General features: G+C 36.6%; 1 protein-coding gene and 1 non-coding gene across 3 annotated transcripts in view; both read right to left on the bottom strand.

Moving 5' to 3' along the window:
* The window catches only part of FGF12 (fibroblast growth factor 12), a 411,991-nt gene that overhangs the window by 29,623 nt on the left and 361,354 nt on the right, over positions 1-21,014 (bottom strand). The gene's annotated exons all lie outside the window — the stretch shown is intronic.
* On the bottom strand, positions 5,271-5,342 carry TRNAH-AUG (transfer RNA histidin (anticodon AUG)). The gene has a single exon. It is a non-coding gene; the product is annotated as a tRNA-His (tRNA).

The raw sequence follows: 21,014 nt of genomic DNA, 5'->3' as shown, positions 1-21,014 counted from the left end.
TGATTGTGCTATTTAATTTTGATATATCTTTGTTTTATCATCTATAAAGTAGGGGCAATAATTCTCATATTTAAAAACTTGGTGAAGATACTTAACAACTGCCCTATTAGCAAATTCCAGATATACAATATAATGTGGTGAACCATAGTCACATTCTTGTACATTAGTCTCCAGAACTAATTCACCTTGCATAAATGAAAATTTTGTACCCTTTTACCAACATCTCCCCATTTTTCCCTCCCCCAGGTTACCAACATTCTACTCCCTGCTTCTGTGACTTTGACTATTTTAGATTCCAAGTATCTAAATTCCACATGTTTGTCTTTCTGCATCTGATTTATTTCATTTTCCCCAATATCCGACGAGTTGTAGAAAATGGCAGATTTCTTTCTTTTTAAAGTTGAATTTCATATATATGCTATATACCCTATCTATTATCTATTTATCATCCATCCATCACATTTTCTTTATCTATTATCTCTTGACCAGTACTTGCGTTGTTTTCTCATCTTGTTTATTGTGAGTAATACTGAAATAAATTTTGGAGTGCAGGTATTTAAGATCCTGATTTCATTCTCTTTGGATACGTTCCCAAGGGGGACTGCAGGATCATAAGACAGTGTCATCACAACAAATAAGAAAGAAAGAAAATGGTAGCTATGGATATGCTAATTAGTTTGATGTGATGAGTATTTCACAATGTATATGCATATCAAATCATCAAGCTGTAAAACTTTTAATTGCCAACTCTATCTCAATAAAGTTGGAAAAATCCACCATGGGTTACATTCAAGAACAGCTAAAATGAGATAACAGATAATGCCAAGTGTTGAAAATGATGTGGTGCAACTGGGTCTCTCATATGTAACTGATGGTAGAGTAAATTGGTAAAACCACTGATAAGCTATTTGGCAGCAGTGATATATGTAGGTATATCCTATGATTGACAATTCTATTTCTGGATTTATAGCCAAATGAAACCTGTCTAGCTCTGGATTTATTAATCAGTCAATCTATCCATTACTATCTTTAACTATCCCCCCAAAGACATGTATAAGAATGGTTATAGTAGCACTATTCATAACAACCCCAAGTGGAGACAACCCAAATGCCTAGGTATGTAATATATTCTGACAACAAGATACTACAGAACAATGAGAATAAATAAGCTACAACTATAATAATACGGATGATTCTCACCAACATAATGTGGAGAAAAATAAACCAGCTACATATAATTTATTTCAATTATATAAAGCTCAGAAGCAGGTAGATCAATCTATTGTAGAATTCAGGACTGTTCATGGAGAGTAATTAGTGAGATGAAGCAAGGGGAAGATTTTGGGGTACTGGCCATGATGTGTTTCTTGGCAAATCGGTTCACCTCTTTGAACGTCAACTCCTTTATCAAAAAAATGAAGATATGTTTACTACAGACTCATGGGGCTATAAAGATCAAATTATATAACCTATGTACAAGCTATTTGAAGACCCATACAATTACTTGAAATCATTTCTTTTATATAGAAGACTCTGACTTCATAACTTAAAACATAAAAGTTTCTACATTTCATGGTGACAATTGCATAGAATACATTTTTTTAGAAGAAAAGAATGTTATGTGATTTAACAACAACCACTTTTTGCTCCTTCTAGCTTTACTAAATGCATGTTAAAATGCATGCTTTCCAACTCAAGTAGGAATCCATGACTTGTATAATTCTGTATTATTAATATAATTAAATGGTACCACAATTATGACTCATCTTCATCTGGTTCTTTGTAGAGCCCCATTTCTCTCTCATTGCTCTAGCTCCGATAATCCATGGGATGAAAGTGCAATGAATTAATGAATAGTCATTGCACTTCAGCCATTGGTATCCTTGTTGTTTCTCAAAAATAACAAGCACAAACCATCTCAAAGTCAAAGTGAAAGTGAAGTCGCTCAGTCAGGTCCAACTTTGCGACCCCATGGACACTAGACTCCCCCGTCCATGGGATTTTCTAGGCAAGAGTACTGGAGTGGGTTGCCATTTCCTTCTCTAGGGAATCTTTCCAACCCAGGGATTGAACCCAGGTCTCCCGCATTGTAGACAGACGCTTTACCATCTGAGCCACCAGGGAAGTCCTACACAATTAATACTCTTTCTTCTTAGAAACTCTTCAATAACATATTAACTGGCCTGCTCCCTCATTTCCTTCAAGTCACTGCTCACGTCTAACTATCTCAGAGACCTCCCGATTACCTTACATAATTCAGCACATCCTCCTGTCACCTTCTAATTCTTCACCTTGTTTTCTCCTTCACAACCAAACATTACTGGGATAAGTTTTATGGAGGTAATTACTATGTTATATTTCCCTCAAATTCTCAACAGTCCTTAGAATTAAAAAAAAAAAAAAACACTGCTCCAACAAAATAATATGATGAAAAGACATCCTCAGACCTGGATTTTTATTCCTGTATATCTGTAATTTGTGTTCACATTAGGATGATCATTTTCCTTCATAGGCTCCTTGTTCCCCTAAATGAAAAAGTTTTGAACAGGCAACCTGAAATGTTTTTTTTGACTTAAACCTTCTATAGCTTTATCATTCATATAAAATAGTCACATAATTTCTTGAAATTAAGCAATCAAGATAAAATTTTGTTATTTCAAAAACAGTGTTTACTTACCAGAGAGAAATGGTAGTGATACTGTTATTAAGAAAACAAAATGCAAAAGAAAAGGTAATATGAGAAAATAAACTTTGCTATTATATAGATAATTATGACTATTTAGTCTCCTTATGAAATGTAAAAATTACTGATTTTTCAAACATATGCTAGATACAAGGAACTTGCTTGTTCTGATTTTTTCCTTTCCAATTGTAAACCAAAATCTAAACTCTTCTGAATGTTCAAACACATGTTTCCTGTTCGCTGTAAACTTTGCTTATTGGGTTGCTTATAAAGAAGGAATCAAGTACTTGATGATTCTTGCTACACAGTTTACATCCAACAATTCCAGAGACCCACAGTTCCTTTAGTCTTAAGCTTCGGATATTTGGCTGTGAAGCTTCGGGTTTGCTAATTTCATTAGTGACTTTTAGATGCACAGAGCTTGAAAATCTTTGGAATATTACAGTTGCTTTGTTAACTGTGTTGTCAGACATAATGATATTAAATCAAGCAAGAGAACTATTGTTTCCCATCCTGACAAGAGGCAAAGAAAATGCTGAAATACATTATCTTAAATGAAGCATTTTTAAAAAACTGAACTGCTTTGACTAGAACAAGTCTAATTTTATAACTGAAAAAACTGCCGATAAGGGAATCTTTATATACTTTTGAGATATACATTTTTTACTGGAAAACTCTTAAGTTAATTTCCCTAAAACTAAAAGTTCTTTGTTAACACTTTCTTTGCAAAATCTTATAAGGAAACAGGGTAAATTTATATCACCATAAAATAATGAAAACTGTAGTGTATTGGAAACCTAATTTTGGAGGCATATAGATACAAATGGCACCCCACTCCAGTACTCTTGCCTGGAAACTCCCATGGATGGAGGAGCCTGGAAGGCTGCAGTCCATGGGGTTGCTGAGGGTCGGACATGACTGAGCGACTTCCCTTTCACTTTTCACTTTCATGCATTGGAGAAGGAAATGGCAGCCCACTCCAGTGTTCTTGCCTGGAGAATCCCAGGGATGGGGGAGCCTGGTGGGCTACCATCTATGGGGTTGCACAGAGTCAGACACGACTGAAGTGACTTAGCAGCAGCAGACACAAATATTCATCTCCCTGATTTTTAAACTTGAACAAGTTACTTAATTTCCTTAATTTTTTTATCATCTGTAAGTTAACACTAATCATACCTTCACTGTAAGGTTATGATTATTAAACAAGAAAATGTAGGTATGCTTGGGACTTCCTGCTGTCCAGTGGTTGAGACTTTACCTTCCAATGCAGTAGGTATAGGTTCGATCCCTGGTATGGGGGCTAAGATACCACATGGCCTCCCAGCCAAAAAACCAAAATGTAAAACAGATGCAATACTGTAACAAATTCAATGAAGGCTTAAAAAAATGGTCCACATCAACAACAACAAAAAAAATCAAAAATGAAAAAAAAACAGACAACAAGGTTATGCTAAACACAGTACCTGGTATATTACTTTCTTTGCTTTCTCATTACAATTTTCAGGTGATATTTAATATCACAAATGAGAATGGGTTCCCCTGAGCAGTAGGTTGAGAAAAATCACTTTCCTTATGGAATCCTAATTATGTGTCCTGAGTTTCTCTTCCTTATAAGAAGCTAATCAAGGTTATACTGCTTAAGGTTCAATCTGGTCATCTACTTACAGAGCACACAGATAAACGTGACCATTTCTCTTTTTCTAGTGGAGGATGACTTTGACATTAATCTGAGATAAGTAATGTGATGATATTACTTTCTAATGAGGTGTGATACAACACAGCCATCGTCTGACTTACCCTTTAGCCAGAAGCCTGCAAGTCTAGTGGTGGAGTGAGCCGAGAGAATTAGGAGAAGACCAGTGGATAAGGGAATATGAAAGTGAAAGAGGCAGTCGCTCAGTCGTGTCTGACTCTTTGCGACCCCATGGACTATACAGCCCCTGGAATTCTCCAGGCCAGGATACAGGAGTGGGTAGCCTTTCCCTTCTCCAGGGGATCTTCCCAACCCAGGAATCGAACTGGGCTCTCCTGCATTGCAGGCGGATTATTTACCAACTGAGCTATCAGGGAAGCCATAACGGAATATACCATGTTGCAGCTTACTGTTCTCACCAGAATTATTTCCAGAAGTCTGAATGTTCTAGAGACAGAAAGCATGCATTGGGGGGAGCAACGCAATTCTCCAAGTAAAAACATCATTAATTCTTATGAAGTGACCATGTACACAGTATGTGACCAAATACCCTTTACGATTGAGTCTGAAAATCAAGTCAGAGGGTATATTGAATACCCTCAACACATTTATGTAAAAGGTTGTGTGCCTCTGGTGCCTCAATCTCTGTCTTCCTTTCTGGGGATAAGGATGAAGGTAGGAAGGTTTTCAAATTCCCCTATTTCAAGTTAAACAGTGTTAAATCTTTTAGAAAGTCATTTTGAATACTCTAACCTGAACCTGAAGTCCTGAAGTTGCTCAGTCGTGTCCGACTCTTTGTGACCCCATGGACTGTAGCCTACCAGGCTCCTCTGTCCATGGGATTTTCCAGGCAATGGTACTGGAGTGGATTGTCATTTCCTTCTCCAAGGGACCTTCCCAACCCAGGGATCGAACCTGGGTCTCCCGCATCATAGACAGACGCTTTACCGTCTGAGCCACCAGGGAAGTCTAGAGGACTTCCCTGAATACTCTAAAGGACCCCAGAAATATCAACTAAGCATAGAAATATGTTTTTTAAAACATGAAATTTCCCAATTTAAAAAATTTAATCTGTCAACTTCAATGAAGTCACAATAATCAATATCAAACTTAATTTCCTTTTATAAATAATTATAAAACTGGACAAAGTAGATGGGAAAGCAGTTTCCAAGCACTTGTCAACTAGAATTGCAGGGTTTTCTTCGAGAGAAGGAAAATGCATTGAGGTGTGCACCATATTAACTCTGGCTTTATTTTTTTTTCTTTTTAAAACTTATTTTATTAAAGTATAGCTGATTTACAACCCTGGCTTTCTTCAAGGTGCACTTTTCAACCTTGATACGGAAAGGTGAAGTTGAAGTATAGCCAGCTGATTTTTTGAGCTATGGTATTAGAAACTGGAGTCTGGAACTACTATGGGGACTTGAGTTTCTGCAGAAAGGTGCCAAAGAAAAGAAGACTGGTGGCATTAAGGGTAGGAGTCTGTATGGGAATTTCCTGAGGGTCCTGTGTTTATGAATAGACTGCATATGCTCAGAATAAGATTCCTCAAGCTAGCATAGAATAGCTACTGCAAGTTTGAGAACTGAATAAACATACCACAGTTGGGCAGGGCTGGAATATGATGAACTTCTAGACAAGCCAGAAAGGAGAGACTTCAATAAACACATTTGACATTTGTTGAAGACCTCAAAAGACTATATTACTCTAAATAAGGTTTTCCTCCAACCCCAGACTAGAGACAGAAGCAAAATAATCAAGACCTAAACATACACACACACACACACACACACACACCCCGATAGGGTCAAGAAAATCTATTATTTTTCAATCTAAATGTCAGGAAAAAGGCACACTCATATTATACAAGTATCAAACACACAATAAAAATTATAAAACATGGATACAAGCAAGGCAATGTAATCCATAATTAAGCAATCAACAGAAAAGACCACAAGATGACCTTGATGTTAGAGTTAATAGACAGGATTTTAAAATAGCTCCTATTAATATGCTACACGACTTAAAGAAAAAGGACATAATGAGTAAACAAATAAAAAGTATCAGTGAAAACTGGAAGTGATGATTAAAAGAAAGAAACAACCTGTCTAGAATTGAAAAGAACAATATTTAAGAGAAAAACCCTGGATGTATTTATTGACAGATTACAAGCTAGCAAATAAAAGTATCAATGAACCTGAAGACAGAGTAAGTGAAATTATCCAGGCTAAAACAGACAGATAAATATTTAAATCCCCCCAAACATAAAACAGAACCAGTAACCACTGACAGTACCAAACTGTCTAGCTATGTTAAAAAAAAAAAAAAGAAATAGAATTAAGTAGAAAAAAAATGGTTAAAATTTATCAAATATGGTAAAAATAAAAATTTCTTCTGATCCACATCAAAGAAGTTTAGCACACTCTGAGCAGGAGAAATAAACCAAAACTATGCTCCAAGCACATTATAACCAAACTTCTGAAAGATAGAGAAAATGTTAAAATGACACAAAGAAGGTACAAAGACACAGGAAACACAGGCAAACCACGGCAGCTAGAGGACAACGGAGGGAAGTCATTAAAATGCTGAATCAAAAAACAAGTTGAATCTACAATTCTATATCCAGTACGAATATCCTTCAAAGCTGGCAAGATAAAGTAAAAATATTTTCAAACAAACAAAATGAGTGAATTCATGTTTAGAAGACTTGCATTATAACGGGTTTGGGGTTGGGGAGATCCTCCAGAGAAGGGAACGGCTACCCATTCCAGTATTCTGGCCTGGACAATTCCATGGTCTGTATAGCCCACGGAGTCGCGAAGACTCGGACACAACTGAGCAACATTCGCTGCACTTTTGGACTTCCCTGGTAGCTCAGCTGGTAAAGAATCTGCCTGCAATGCAAGAGACCCTGGTTTGATTCCTGGGTTGGGAAGAAGCCTCGGAGAAGGGATAGGCTACCCATTCCAGTATTCTTGGGCTTCCCTGGTGGCTCAGCTATAAAGAATCTACCTGCAATGTGGGAGACTTGGGTAAGATCCCTGGTTTGGGAAGATTCCCTGGAGAAGGGAACCCACTCCAGTATTCTGGCCTGAAGAATTCCATTGACAGAGGAGCCTGGCAGGCTGCTGTTCATGAAATCACAGAGTCAGACATGACTGAGCAACTTTCACTCACTTCCAGTATAATAAACGCTAAAAGATACTATTTGGACTGAGAGGAAATTATACTGGATGGAAACTAGGTTACATAGGAAAGGATAAACACCACTGGCAATCACAAACATGTTGATAAATATAAAAGAACATACTTTTTCTTCTTTTAATATTTTAAAGCATAAATAGCATTGCACTGAGAGGGCTATAACATAAAAACATACACACAAAAATGCAGAAAGAAGGGAGGTTTAATTTAAATATATTATTTTAAGGTTCTTATAGTGTATGTGAGGTGTTTAACATTAATTCTAAGTCAACTATCATAAAGTAAGAATCACTGCTGTACTTTCTAAAGAAAGAACTACAAATACAAAAGGGTAGAACTAAGAAGGTAACACAGGAATTAAAATGAGTCATAAAAAGCATTAATTAAACAAAAATAAATAAGAAGAAAAATGGGAAAATAAAAGTGAGTTGAGATAAATAGAAAACAAACAGCAAGGTGGTAGTTTAAATCCAATCACAGTGATCACCACATTCATTGCAAAAACAGCATCCACTCCAAGTGGAAGGCAGAGCCTGATAAAGGCTGTCTGATCAAAAATGCAAAGCTCAAGAATATATTATCTAGAAGTGACAACCATAAGTCTCATAGAGGTTGAAAGTAAAAGTGTGAGGAACATATACCAAGTCAACAGTAAGCACAGACTCATGCATGCTCAGTTACTCTGTTGTGTCCAGCGTTTTGTGACACCATGGACTGTAGACCACCAGGTTCCTCTGTCCATGGAATTTTCCAGCCAAGAATACTGAAGTGGGTTGCCATTTCCTACTCCAGGAAATCTTCCTGACCCAGGAATTGAACTCATGTCTCCTGTGTCAGATTCTTTACAACTGTGCCATCTGGGAAGCCCAAGCATAGATTTGGCTATAGTAGGATCAGACGAAACATGCTTCAAGACAAGGAGTACTACCAGAGGTAAAAAGGAACATTTCATAATAATCAAGGTTCAGGGCATCAGGATCCAGACATAATAACTCTATTTATGTAGTTGTCCTTGGACAGTAAGGAGATCAAAACAGTCAATCCTAAAGGAAATCAACCTTAAATATTCACTGGAAGGACTGATGCTGAAGCTGAAGTTCCAATACTTTGGCTACCTGATGCAAAGAGCTGACTCATTAGAAAAGACCCTGATGCTGGGAAAGATTGAGGGCAGGAGGAGAAGGGGACCACAGAGAATGAAATGGTTGGATGGCATCACAGACTCAATGGATTTGAGCAAAATCCACGAGACCTACCCATTGACTCTCTTCAGGGAATATGACCTGCGATATAATAGCACATATTCAAAATGGAGTAAGTTCAAGATTGTATTCAGGATAAAGATGTTTCTAACATCAAAAAACTGAAAAATAGAAATGTCCTTCAATGAGGGATTGGTTAAATAAATCCTGGCATAGTGATACAATGCAATATTATAAAGCTGCTAAAGACAATAAAGCAGTTAATTAAGGACTCCTTTAGAAAGATCTCCATGATGCACACACAGTTTGATAAAAGAAGAAATCTATAAATGCATATTTGTACATATCACCATTTGTATTAAATACACACACTTAAAATGCAAACACACATGAATTTGCACATTCTACCATTTGTGTTCAGTGTGCACATACACACAAACAGTTATTTGATTGTGTTATGTTTAGAAAGTCTTTTGAAGTATATACTAGAAACTGATAATATGTTTGCCTCCTGGGAAGAGACTTGCAGTGGTTGGAGAATACAGACTTACTTTCCTCTATGCTTGTGCTACTGCTTGAAACAAGAAGTTAAACTAACAAGGAAAAAAAAAATTTAGACAAGTGAAACAAATGCACTAACAAAATGTGGCTCTCAGACCTCTTAACAATGAGTGCAGTTGTTTTCACTCTTTCACACAGGTGTCCCGTATCCCCAGAACCACTAATTGAAGAGATTGTCTTTTCTCCACTGTATATTCTTGCCTCTTTTGCCATAGATTAATTGACCATTAGGGCATGGGCTTGGAATGAGATGGTTAGATAGCATCAGTGACTCAATAGATATGAGTCTGAGCAAAATCCAGGAGACAGTGAAGGACAGGGAAGCCTGGCATGCTACAGTCCATGGGGTTGCAAAGAGTCAGACACAACTTAATGACTGAAAACAACAATAAGGGCATGGGCTTATTTCTGAGCTCTCTATCTTGTTTCATTGATCTATATGTCTAGTTTTGTGCTAGTACCATACTGTTTTGATCACTGTAGCTTTGTAGAAAATCTGAAGTCAGGGAGCCTGATTCTCCCAGCTGTCTTTTTCCTTCTCAAGATTATTTTGGCTATTCCAGGTCTTTTGTGTTTCCATACAAATTTTAAAATTATTTGTTCTGGTTCTGTGAAAAGTGTCATTGATATTTTAACAGAGATTTCGCTGACTCTGTAGATTTTCTTGGGTAGTATGTACATTTTAACAATATTGATTCTTCCAATTCAAGAACACGGTATATCTTTCCATCTGTTTGTGCCATCTTCAATTTCTTTCATCAGTGTCTTATAGTTTCTGGAGTATGTTCCCTAAGACCATGTGCAAAAATAAACTCAAAATGGATTAAAGACCTAAATCTAAGGCCAGATACTATAAAACTTGCAGAAAAACATAGGCAGGACACTCTTTGACATACAGCAATATTTTTTTTGGATTTGTCTCCTAAAGTAAAATAAATAAAAACAGAAGTAAAGAAATGGGGCATACTTAAACTTAAAAGCTTTATCACAGCAAAGGAAACCATCAATAAAATGAAAAGACAACCTACTGAATGGGCAAAAGTTTTTGCAAATTATATAACCTTATATAAACAAGGGATTAATATCCAACATATATAAACAGCTCATGCAACTCAACATCAAAAAAAAAAAAGGCAAACAAACAACCCAACTGAAAAATAGGCAGAACTAAATAGATATGTTTCCAAAGAGGAAAGGCACATGAAAAGATGCTCAACATCACTAATTACAGGGAAATGCAAATCAAACCACACCAAGAAATCACTTCATGCCTCTGAGAATGACGAACACCAAAAAAAAAAAAAAAAAAAAAACCAGGTAGCAAATGTTGGTTAGGATGTGTAGAAAAGGAAACTCTTGTAAACTGTTGATGAGAATGTAAATTGCTGCAGCCACTGTGAAAAACAGTACGGCAGTTTCTCAAAAAACTAAAACTAGAACTACAGTATGACCTAGAAATTACACTACAGGACATATATCCTAAAAAAAGCTGCAAAACACTAATTCAAAAGATATATGCACCCCAGCGTTCAGAGCAGTATTTCCAATAGACAAGATATGGGAGCAACCTAAGCATTCATCAGCAAATGAATGGACAAAGAAGATGTCGTACATATTTACATGTAAGAATTCTGCCATTTGTAGCAACATGGACGGACTTAGAGGGTATTATGCTAAGTGAGAGCCTCTTGATGAAAGTGAAAGAGGAGAGTGAAAAAAACTGGCTTAAAACTCAACATTCAAAACACTAAGATCATGGCATCTGGTCCCATCATTTCATGGCAAATAGATGAGGAAACAGTGACAGACTTTATTTTCTTGGGCTCCAAAATCACTGAAGATGGGAACTGCACTCATGAAATTAAAAGACATTTATTCCTTGGAATAAAATCTATGACAAACCTAGACAGCTTATTAAAAAGCAGAGACATTACTTTGCCAACAAAGGTCCAGCTAGTCAAAGCTATGGCTTCCTGTAGTCATGTATGGATGTGAGAGTTGGATCATAAAGAAGGCCGAGTGCTGAAGAATTGATGGTTTTGAACTGTGGTGTTGGAGAAGACTCTTGAGAGTCCCTTGGACAACATGGAGATCAAACCAGTCCATCCTAAAGGAAATCATCCTGAATATTCATTGGAAGGACTGATGCTGAAACTAACCTTCAATACTTTGGCCACCTGATGCGAAGAACTAACTCATTGGAACAGACCCTGATGCTGGAAAAGATTGAAGGCAGGAGGAGAAGGGGACGACAGAGGATGGGATGGTTGGATGGCATCATTGATTCCACGGACATGAGTTTGAGCAAGCTCCAGGAGTTGGTGACGGTCAGGGAAGCCTGGCATGCTACAGCCAATGGGGATGCAAAGAATTGGACATGACTGAGCAACTGAACTGAATTGATGCTAAGTGAAATAAGTCAGACAGAGAACAACAAGTACTGTATATTATTTATATGTGGAATCTAAAAAAAATACAAAAATTAGTGAATAAAACAAAAAAGAAGCAGATTCACAGATATCGAGAACAAACTAGTGGTTACCAGTGAAGGGTGGGTAGGGGAATCATAGAGGTGAAGGAGTGGGAGGTACAGATTATTAGATGTAAGACAGGATCAAAGATGTATTGTTTAACACAGCAAATGTAGCCAATATGTTGCAATAACTGTAAATGGAAATCAACCTTTAAAACTGTATAAAATTTAAAAACTAACAAAAGAATATAGCCAGTACAATAGGGTTTCCCTGGTGGCTCAAACTGTAAAGAATTTGCCTGCAGTGTGGGAGACCTGAGTTCAATCTCTGTGTCAGAAGATCCCCTGGAGAAGGGATGGCAATCTACTCCAGTGTTCTTGCCTGGAAAATTCCATGGACAGAAAAGCTTGGCAGGATTGTAGTCCATAGGGTCGCAAAGAGTTGGACACGACTGAAGCGACTTAGCAGGCACACACATGCAATAAAGGGTTTTCTAGGGGGTAACGTGTCACCAAGAAATGTGTTCTTAGTCACTCAGTTGAGTCTGAGTCTTTGCCAACCCATGGCCTGCCATATTCTTCGGCCCCTGGAATTCTCTAGGCAAGAATACCGGAGTGGGTAGCCTTTCCCTTCTCCGAGGCTCTTCCCCATTAGAGATCAAACTCAGGTTTCTTGCATTTCAGGTGGATTTTTTACCATCTGAGCCCCCAGGGAAGCCCATGTGTCACTAAAGGGATGCTCTATAACTATCCCCACTATCATTAAGGAGAAACAACCCCAGAAATTGCTTGTGTTACTTGTTCATTGAGTTTAAATTACACTTTTGTTTAAACATCTTCTTGGCAGTGATTACAGTGCTCAGTGACTGAAACATTTCTCAGTGAGGAACTACTGTAATGGTCAATGAAAGAAAAATACAGGCTGGAATGCACCGTGACTACAGAGCACCTGCGATGTGGGATTGCTGTTTTATTGCTGTGAGGCATAGCAGATACCACAAATCCTTTTCTTAATCTGAAAAAAGTGTAAGAAAAAAAGGCAAAGCAAAAGAATTCTGGTATAATGCAGGTACCCAGCAGGTGTGAGTAGATTGAGGCTTGATATTATATCCCTTAGCAGTGCTCTAAAACCACCTCTCACAGATGTGTTCTGCTCAGTCTCAATCAAGCCTGCATGCACCATAACACCAGCCACTTTCATTTCAACAGCCTAAAGAGTAATCTGCTAGACAAACAGTTCTGATAGATCTAAAAAGCTAGAGCTGTGGGTTTTTTTTAAACATCTTTGCTGCAATGCTTCTTGCTGTGATAATGACTCCTCAGAAGGATAATTCAAAGTAAACATATTCACCACTAAATAGAAACGAAGAGAGAGGGCTTGGATTGCTTTTTGCTTTTCTTTTCTAAAGTCCTAGGTTATTGAATAATATAATTTACCTCTATCATGCTTCAAATAAATTATCACTCAGACAAAGAGATGATAAGCATATTTTTTGGCTTCATAAAACAAAGAAAGTTTGTAAGTTCTGTTCTTATGATTAACAGAACCCTTGAAATTTAGGGCTTGTAATATGTAGTCTGATTCTCCATTTTACAGATAAAGAAAAAAGGTTCAGGGCTTCCCTTGTGGTTCAGAGGTAAAGAATCTACCTGTAATGCAGGAGACATGGGTTTGATCCCTGTGTCAGAAAGATGCCCAGGAAAAGAAGAAAATGGTAACCCACAACAATATTCTTGCCTGGGAAATCCCATGGACAGGGGAGCCTGGCGGGCTACAGTCCATGGGTTGCAAGAGTCAGACATGACTTAGCAACTAAATCATAACAAAAATCACCAATGGGAGGAAAATTACACAGTCAAGATCATGCTTATAGGTAACAGCAGAGTCAGGAATGGAATACAGTCTTCTGTCTGTCTCTGGTTGTGATTTCTGTGCTTTTAACATTAAGAATGATGAGGTGAAACAGGCTTTCACTTACAATTGCGCATATTTTCCATTAATCAGATGACTTTGACCAGTGTGCTTCAGTTACTATCTGAAGCGCAGTTAATATCACTGTGCTTACCTGTTACAGTGAGCACACTGTTTTTAGCCATTTTGGTTGTAAGTAGTGAGATTTTGCTCCCACGACTTCACCAGATGATTGCTCATTGATTGCCAGATGAGCATTGGCAAAACAGGAGGCAGAAGGCAGAAAGAGGTGATCATTTAAATACAAACAGGATAAAAACAGTAAACTTGACTGATGGATTGAATACGGATCGTGAATGGAAATCAGATTATATTTTTCCAAGTGGACTGGCATTTGTGTAAAAAGGGAATACTGGGTGAAAGAGGAACTGGCCCATCCAGCATTTAAGTAAGTTGGCTGTAAGTTTACAGCCATCCTACTACCTAATGGTCCTATCAATGCACATTTTTAATTTGATTAATTTATAATTCAGGACTCATGAGTTAATCCTAGAGTAATTTTCTTTTGCACACTAAAAGGTGACAAGTCACTTAATTAAGGCATCTTCTCAAACCCAACAAAAATCGTAGACCAAGGAAACGATTTTGCAAGCATGAACATTTATTTACCTATCTTCCCATTTGTATAGTTTTTGGCAACAAATACAGAAAAAGAAAAGACTCATATATGTGTGGATAATTCATGTTCTATGTCTTTACCATCAGACTGCTAAATCATGTCATCTGTCTGCATCTATCTTCATAGGTCATTTGTTATATACTTTTCATCACCAATAGATTCCATCATTATATTTCATTTGTTGTTTCTGCTGCACTTTTATATGTGGCAAGTCCTCCTACCTATATTTGCAAATCCAAATCTCCATTATTCTTAAAGACATGATTTAAATTCAACTCCCTTCATAAAATCATCTCATCTTGTTATCTGAAAATCAGCTCATCCTCTTCTTATTCCAACAACAGAAATGTATCTGTGGCTTTCAACATAATATTTGCTTTTATTGCATATTTTGTATATCAATATATGTTTGCAAATATGATCTTACTAAGTACAACTTATTTGTGATCAAGGTATTTCTCATATTTCTCCTTGAATCTTAGCAGTACCTGCACTGGGAGCTTCTCTATAAATGTTTCTGAATGAATGACAGAATGAATGAATGAATATAGCCTTTTCCCAATGTCTGAAAAAGTTTAATGAAACAGTCTTTGCAATGGTTCATCAACCCTAGTACAGATATCTTAAAGAGTTAAACTTCCTTTGAACCAGAATACAAGCAAAATTCAAAAGTCAACCAGTTACATTTTTTTCTTTTTATTTTTTTTTAATTTTTATTTTTACTTTATTTTACTTTACAATACTGTATTGGTTTTGCCATATATTGACATGAATCCACCACGGGTGTACATTTTAAAATTTCTTTGTTTTATACCTAAATCTTAAAAGTTACAGCTAGCAATCAATAGACTAATTGCCTAAAAGGAAATACAATTTTTCTTTTCATAAGTATCTGGAAAACAGGGAAATGTACTTTAAAAAAGTAAACAGGAGTATACATTCTCAGGGAGCCTATAACATGACAGAATAAACATGCATGTGAAACAGCATTCTTTTCACAGTCTATATTAGTTTACAAAAGGAAGACTCCATGTAGGGTGTCTATAAGAGATACTCTTTCTTTTTTTTTCTTTTTATTATTATTATTATTATTATTTTTTTTTTACTTTACAATATTGTATTGGTTTTGCCACACATCAACATGAATCCACCATGGGTGTACACGTGTTTCCAATCCCAAACCTCCCTCCCACCTCCCTCCCTGTTCCATCCCTCTGGGTCATCCCAGTGCACCAGCCCCAAGCATCCTGCACCCTGCATTGAACCTAGACTGGCAATTCATTTCTTATATGATATTATACATGTTTCAATGCCATTCTCCCAAATCATCCCATCCTCGCCCTCTCCCACAGAGTCCAAAGGACTGTTCTATACATCTGTGTCTCTTTTGCTGTCTCACATACAGGGTAATCGTTACCATCTTTCTAAATTCCATATATATGTGTTAGTATACTGTATTGGTGTTTTTCTTTCTGGCTTACTTCACTCTGTATAATCGGCTCCAGTTTCATCCACCTCATTAGAACTGATTCAAATGTATTCCTTTTAATGGCTGAGTAATACTCCATTGTGTATATGTACCACAGCTTTCTTAAATTAAGAACCAATTATGTAAAAATTCAAATATATTTTAACTTGATAAAAGCCATTAATACATACTAAGCAAAGCAAACAAGTGGTATCTGGGCCTTGAGGACTATAAGTACAGTCCTAATGTTTCATTTTTTATGTTAAACAGCCCATTCTTTTGATATACCTTCAAATGTCACAATTCCTATGCAGCTCATTTCTACATACATCCGCTACGTCATATAAAATATTACATAATTTTCTGTTATTTTTTTAAAAATTTGTTTTTTAAAAAATTGAAATATGGTTGATTTACAATGCTGTGTTAGTTTCAGGTATACAATAAAGTGAATCAATTTTATGTGCATATATATGTATTTTTTCAGATTATTTTCCCTTATAGGTTATTACAGTATATTGAGTACAGTTCTTGTTGGTTACCTATTTTATACATACTAGTATGTATATGTTAATCCCAAACTCCTAATTTATCCCTCCCTCTCTCCTATGGCAACCAGAAATTTGTCTTCTATGTCAGTGAGTCTATTTCTGTTTTTGTATATAAGTTCATCTTTTCATCTTTTTTTTTAGCTTTCACATATAAGTAATATCATATGATATTCGTCTTACACTCTCTGGCATATTCCATGTAGTATGATAATTTCTAGGTCCATCAGTGTTGCTGCAAATGGTGTTATTTCATTCTTTTTGTGCTGATATCATTCATATGAAACACAATAGATCCCAGATAGCCAAAGCAATCTTAAGAAAGAAAAATGGAGCTAGGGGAATCAGGCTGCCTGACTTCAAACCTATACTACATACCTATAGTATTAACACAGCTGATGGTCAATTAATCTATGACAAAGGATAAGAGAATATATAATGGAAAAAAGTCTCTTCAATAAGAGATATTGGGGAAACTGGACAGATACATGTAAAATGTTCAAACTTTACTAACATCACACATAAAAATAAACTCAAAATAGATTAAGGGCCTAAATATAAGACCAGAGGGGCTTCCCTGGTAGCTCAGTTGGTAAAGAATCCTCCTGCAATGCAGGAGACCCCTGCATTCTTGGGTAGAGAAGGGTTTGATTCTAGGGTAGGGAAGATCTGCTGGAGAAGGGATACACTACCCACTCCAGCATTCTTGGGCTTCCCTGTTGGCTCAGCTGATAAAAGAATCCGCCTGCAATGCAGGAGACCTGGGTTCGATTTCTGGGTTGGGAAGATCCCCTGGAGAAGGGAACGGTTACCCACTCCAGTATTCTGGCCTGGAGAATTCCATGAACTGGATAGTCCATGGTATTGCAAAGAGTCGGACACAACTGAGCAACTTTCACTAAGACCAGATAGTATAAAACTCCTAGAGGAAAACAAAGGCAGAACACTCTTTGACATAAATCACAGCAATGTGTATTTGGATTTGTTTCCTAGAGTAATGGAAATAAAAACAAAAATAAGCAAATGGGACCTAATTAAGCTTACAAGCTTTTACACAGGAAAGGAAACCAATAAACAAATGAAAACACAAACCTACAGAATGGGAGAAAATATTTGCAAATGATGTGACAGGCAAGAGACTAATCTGCAAAATATACAAAGAGCTCATATAGTTCAAGAGCAAAAACAAATGAACAAATAAATGAATCAAAAAGTGGGAAGATCTTAAATAGACATTTCTCCAAAGAAGACATACAGATGTCCAACAGGCAGATGAAAAATATATATATTCAAAATCACTAATTGTTAGAGAAATGCAAACAACAATGAAGTTTCACCCCACAGCAGTCAGAATGGCCATCATCAAAGTCAACAAGTAATAAACGCTGGAGAGGTTATGGATAAAAAGTAACCCTCCTACACTATCAGTGGGAATGTAAAGTGATACAGCCACTATGGAGAAAAGGATGGATGGAGGTTTTCAAAAACTAAAAACAGAGCTATGATATAATCCTGCAATCTCACTCTTGGACATATAGCCGGAGAAAACCTTAAAACCTTAAGTAGGAAAGATACATGCACCCCAATGTTCACCGCAGCACTATTTATATTAGCCGAGACATGCAAGAACCTTAAATGTCCATCAAAGGATGAATGGATAATGATGTGATGTAGTTATACGATGAATGGAATATTACTCAGTCATGGAATGCTATTTAGTGTATACTGTAAATAATTTTCCTGTTTATATATGTTTCTGCACCCATTAAGCTCAATAGCAAGAAAGCTATACTTATTTTTTTACATTTATTTTTTTCTAATCAAGTCATTTTTAGAAACTATCTAACGAATAAAAAATTTTATGTTCAGGTCACTGACTACAAAAACCTTCAGCTCAATTTCTCTTGAATTTTAATTTTTTGAATGCTACTTTATCTGAAATAATTTGATCTGTTTTATTTTTTTTATTTGCATGCCCCATGGAAAAAAATGGGTTGACAGATTAAAAAACAATTGAAAATTCATTGTCTAATTTGAGTCATGTCTCCTTTCCCATTAAAGCTCAAATTCTTTTTATCTACCTATAACTTTACTCTCAAAATTTGGGGTTTAATTATTGATGAGCTGTTAATATTTGCCTTTGCTTTACCCAGAAATGTGCCCAATGCTCAAACAGACTTCTTTTTTCACATATTTTGCAGGTTGGCATTTTAAATATTTTTTATCCTTAATAGAAGTCTGGATTATTAGAGATGGGGTTGAAAGGAAACTTGGAATTTTTCTAAACCATTTTATAAAAGGAAAAAGACTCAGCATTGAAAGCCAACCTTAACACTGATGCTGTTCTAACTGAAGCCAAGTGGCAAAGTGTCACAGCATTTCACCAATTTAGCTTGTATTCAGTCTGAATAGAATCTGACCATTTTCTTTAATAGACTCAGCACGCAAATTTCTAGAATTCATCTTTTGAAAAGCTGTATTTAAAACTACTGTGTGGGAGAGAAGAACAATACATGAAGGAGATATTTTGCTAGACTTGATAAGTTTTAGTTTCTGACGTTTATACACAGTCTATGAGCAAAAATTCATATTGTACATCATTTTTATTCTTTCTCATAAACAGGAAAATAAAACTACAATAATATATTTGCCTGTATTCTCATGTTCAATGTATATTTTATATGTAAATCAGTCAGGGTAGGTAGAGAAAAGGAAGGTTAATGTGAGGTTGGTAAAATAGTGTATCTGGTATTTAATGTCTGGGTAGCCACTAACACAATTATGTAATTCACATACTCTTTCAGCTAACATTCAAATTATGTCCATGTTCTAATCAAATAATGATATATATATTAACAGACAGCCCTGGTAGTCAGAGTTCACAACATTATGAGGCAGAGAGTTGAGTATTAAAATCCCCTCTTGCATAAGGATCTAAGTCAAGAAGAGCTTCCTGAAAGAGGCTGTATTTGACCCCTGAAGAATGCATGGTTACTTAGTAGATGAAGGGGAATAGAATGGGAAGAAAATATTTTGTACATACAATATTCAACTTACAATATTATAGTATCCCAGTAATCATACGATTCTACAAATGAAATCTAGAGTCCGGAGAATCACTAGTGAGATAGCCTGCCCTAAAATATAGTCAAATGTCATGAATTCTAAGCACAGAACTTCCATGCTCCACTCAACCTAACACATTAAGGAGAAGACTCTTCTGGCTTTCCCAAAGGATAGTATGCGATTAGAGACTGAAAGTATACTCATGCTTTTCTTTCAAGTTTAAGTTGTTTTCTAGACATACTAATGACCTCCAATTAGAGAATGCGGTGGCTCAGAGGTTAAAGCGTCTGCCTCCAATGCGGGAGACCCGGGTTCTGTCCCTGGGTTGAGAAGATCCCCTGGAGAAGGACACGGTAACCCACTCCAGTATTCTTGCCTGGAGAATCCCATGGACGGAGAAGCCTGGTAGGCTACAGTCCATGGGGTCGCAGGGTCGGAAATGACTGAGCGACTTCATTATTCTATTCACAATTCACCACTAGGTGGAGTGATGGTTTGTTGTTGACTTTGTTTTAGTCTCTAAATCATGTCCCACTCTTGCAATCCTACAGACTGTAGGCTACCAGGCTTCTGTGCCCATGGGATTTGCCAGGCAAGAATAGTGGAGTGGATAGCCATTTCCTTCTCCATGGGATCTTTCCAACCCAGGTCTCCTGTAGTGGCAGATGGATTCTTTACCACTGATCCACCAGTGATGGTGACTTGGTTGGAACAGGTTTTGGTTGGTACACTGAGAAAGAGAAGGTTACAGGTCCCATGATTCCTATTTCTTTTTTTTTTTCATTTTTATTTCAAAAACTGTATTGGGCAGTTAAGAAATACACTTAAAAAATAAGCTTTTAAAAAGAATTAATTCTAAGATATGATATTTGGATTAAGACACATTTTCTGAGAGGTAAAATGAAACACAGGAAAACCCAAGGGTTTGGTATCAAACACAAGGTTTCCTTGCTGCCCTGCTGTTTATTACTTGGGTAAAAGTCAGCTTCTTAATTTTTATTAGCCTCAGCCTTCTCATATGTAAAACTAAATAAGTATTCTTACTTTACATTTTTGTTAGAAGTTAAATAGAACCATATATGGTTTTGGGGAGAATGTGGGTAACCAAGCAATCATGACCCATGAATATGTTTAATTAAAAATTTTTTTCAAATTCATAAAATTTCACATAGGAATATTTTTAACTTCTTATGAAAAGCCTAAAGTTCAGGCTACACTGGGTTTTCATTGCCCACTCTACTAATTATTCAAGTTAAATTACCTAGATGTGCCTCTCTCTATCTCGGGTTCTTGGCACTCAGGTTTGCTATCATATAATATGTACTATATGATAGATCACATATTATTTGATACAATAATAGACTCTTGAGAGTCCCCTGGACTGCAAGGAGATCCAACCAGTCCATTCTAAAGGAGATCAGTCCTGGGATTTCTTTGGAAGGAATGATGCTAAAGCTGAAACTCCAGTACTTTGGCTACCTCATGCGAAGAGTTGACTCATTGGAAAAGACTCTGGTGCTGGGAG

Source organism: Budorcas taxicolor, chromosome 1 (assembly GCF_023091745.1).
Source record: "Budorcas taxicolor isolate Tak-1 chromosome 1, Takin1.1, whole genome shotgun sequence".
Lineage (NCBI taxonomy): Eukaryota > Metazoa > Chordata > Mammalia > Artiodactyla > Bovidae > Budorcas > Budorcas taxicolor.
The sequence above is the reverse complement of the archived record's forward strand: the minus strand, read 5'-3'. Positions and strand labels throughout refer to the sequence as shown.